This window comes from Lolium perenne, chromosome 4 (genome assembly GCF_019359855.2).
Source record: "Lolium perenne isolate Kyuss_39 chromosome 4, Kyuss_2.0, whole genome shotgun sequence".
Classification (NCBI taxonomy): Eukaryota; Viridiplantae; Streptophyta; class Magnoliopsida; order Poales; family Poaceae; genus Lolium; species Lolium perenne.
The window spans coordinates 383,070,728-383,074,020 of NC_067247.2; positions in this window are offsets into that span (position 1 = coordinate 383,070,728).

Genomic DNA, 3,293 nt, shown 5'->3' on the forward strand with positions numbered 1-3,293 from the left:
CTCTTGTTGGATGATGAACACATTGCGTAGGATTACACGAACCCTCAATGCCGGAGTTAACAAGCTCCACAATTCAATGTTCATATTTAAATAACCTTAGAGTGTAAGATAGATCAATACGACTAAACCAAGTACTAACATAGGAAGCACACTGTCACCTTCACACTATGTAGGAGGAATAGATCACATCAATACCATCATAGCAATAGTTAAATTCATAATCTACAAGAGATCATAATCATAGCATACGCCAAGTACTAACACGGATGCACACACTGTCACCATTACACCGTGCAGGAGGAATAAAACTACTTTAATAACATCACTAGAGTAGCACATAGATAAATTGTGATACAAAACACATTGCAATCATAAAGAGATATAAATAAGCACTTCACTATGCCATTCATAACAGTGAATAAGTATTCTGTGAAATATAGCCTAAGAGACCCACACGGTGCACACACTGTCACCTTTACACACGTGGGACAAGGAGTCTCCGGAGATCACATAAGTAAAATTCACTTGACTAGCATAACGACATCTAGATTACAAGCATCATCATATGAATCTCAATCATGTAAAGCAGCTCATGAGATTATTGTATTGAAGTACATAGGAGAGAGATGAACCACATAGCTACCGGAACAGCCCCGAGCCTCGATGGAGAACTACTCCCTCCTCATGGGAGCAGCAGCGGTGATGAAGATGGAGGTGGAGATGGCAGCGGTGTGATGTCTACTTCCCCCTCCTTTTCCTGTAGACAGTGTTGGGCCTCCAAGAGCAGAGGTTTGTAGAACAGCAGCAAGTTTTCCCTTAAGTGGATCACCCAAGGTTTATCGAACTCAGGGAGGAAGAGGTCAAAGATATCCCTCTCATGCAACCCTGCAACCACAAAGCAAGAAGTCTCTTGTGTCCCCAACACCTCAAATAGGTGCACTAGTTCGGCGAAGAGATAGTGAAATACAGGTGGTATGAATATATATGAGCAGTAGCAACGGTGCCAGAAAATAGCTTGCTGGCGTGTAGTTGATGGTGGTAGTATTGCGACGGTAGTAATGCTTGATAAAACGGTAAACAAGCGGCGATAGCGATATTTAGGAACAAGGCCTAGGGATTACACTTTCACTAGTGGACACTCTCAACATTGATCACATAACAGAATAGATAAATGCATACTCTACACTCTTGTTGGATGATGAACACATTGCGTAGGATTACACGAACCCTCAATGCCGGAGTTAACAAGCTCCACAATTAAATGTTCATATTTAAGTAACCTTATAGTGTAAGATAGATCAAAAGACTAAACCAAGTACTAACATAGCATGCACACTGTCACCTTCATGCATATGTAGGAGGAATAGATCACATCAATACTATCATAGCAATAATTAACTTCGCAATCTACAAGAGATCATGATCATAGCATAAACCAAGTACTAACACGGATGCACACACTGTCACCATTACATCGTGCAGGAGGAATAGAACTACTTTAATAACATTGCTAGAGTAGCACATAGATAAATTGTGATACAAACACATTGCAATCATAAAGAGATATAAATAAGCACCTCACTATGCCATTCATCAGTGAATAAGTATTCTGTGAAATATAGCCTAAGAGACCCACACGGTGCACAAACTGTCACCTTTACACACGTGGGACAAGGAGTCTCCGGAGATCACATAAGTAAAACTCACTTGACTAGCATAATGACATCTAGATTACAAGCATCATCATATGAATCTCAATCATGTAAGGCAGCTCATGAGATTATTGTATTGAAGCACATAGGAGAGAGATGAACCACATAGCTACCGGTACAGCCCCGAGCCTCGATGGAGAACTACTCCCTCTTCATGGGAGCAGCAGCGGTGATGAAGATGGCGGTGGAGATGGCAGCGGTGTCGATGGAGAAGCCTTCCGGGGGCACTTCCCCGTTCCGGCAGCGTGCCGGAACAGAGACTCCTGTCCCCCAGATCTTGGCTTCGCGATGGCGGCGGCTACGGAAGGTTTACGTGGGTTTCGTCGAACGTATCGGGGTTTTCGATCCAGGGGCATTATATAGGCGAAGAGGCGGCGCAGAGGGCTTACGGGGGCCCACACTATAGGGGGGCGCGCCCCCCCCTTGGCCGCGCCGGGGTGTGGTGTGGGGCCCCCAGGGCTTCCCTCTGGCGACTCTCGGGTGTTCTGGATGGTTCCGGGAAAAATAGGAACCTGGGCGTTGATTTCGTCCGATTCCGAGAATATTTCGTTACTAGGATTTCTGAAACCAAAAACAGCAGAAAACAGGAACTGGCACTTCGGCATCTTGTTAATAGGTTAGTTCCAGAAAATGCACGAATATGACATAAAGTGTGCATAAAACATGTAGATAACATCAATAATGTGGCATGGAACATAAGAAATTATCGATACGTCGGAGACATATCAGCATCCCCAAGCTTAGTTTCTGCTCGTCCCGAGCAGGTAAAACGATAACAAAGATAATTTCTGGAGTGACATGCCATCATAAACTTGATCATACTATTTGTAAAGCATATGTAATGAATGCAGCGATCAAAACAATGGTAATGACATGAGTAAACAAGTGAATCATAAAGCAAAGACTTTTCATGAATAGTACTTCAAGACAAGCATCAATAAGTCTTGCATAAGAGTTAACTCATAAAGCAATAATTCAAAGTAAAGGTATTGAAGCAACACAAAGGAAGATGAAGTTTCAGCGGTTGCTTTCAACTTATAACATGTATATCTCATGGATAATTGTCAATGCAAAGCAATATAACAAATGCAATATGCAAATATGTAGGAATCAATGCACAGTTCACACAAGTGTTTGCTTCTTGAGGTGGAGAGAAATAGGTGAACTGACTCAACAATGAAAGTAAAAGAATGGTCCTCCATAGAGGAAAAGCATCGATTGCTATATTTGTGCTAGAGCTTTGATTTTGAAAACATGAAATTTTTTTGTCAACGGTAGTAATAAAGCATATGTATCATGTAAATTATATCTTACAAGTTGCAAGCCTCATGCATAGTATACTAATAGTGCCCGCACCTTGTCCTAATTAGCTTGGACTACCGGATCATCGCAATGCACATGTTTTAACCAAGTGTCACAATGGGGTACCTCTATGCCGCCTGTACAAAGGTCTAAGGAGAAAGCTCGCATTGGATTTCTCGCTATTGATTATTCTCAACTTAGACATCCATACCGGGACAACATAGACAACAGATAATGGACTCCTCTTTTATGCATAAGCATGTGGCAACAATTAATTTT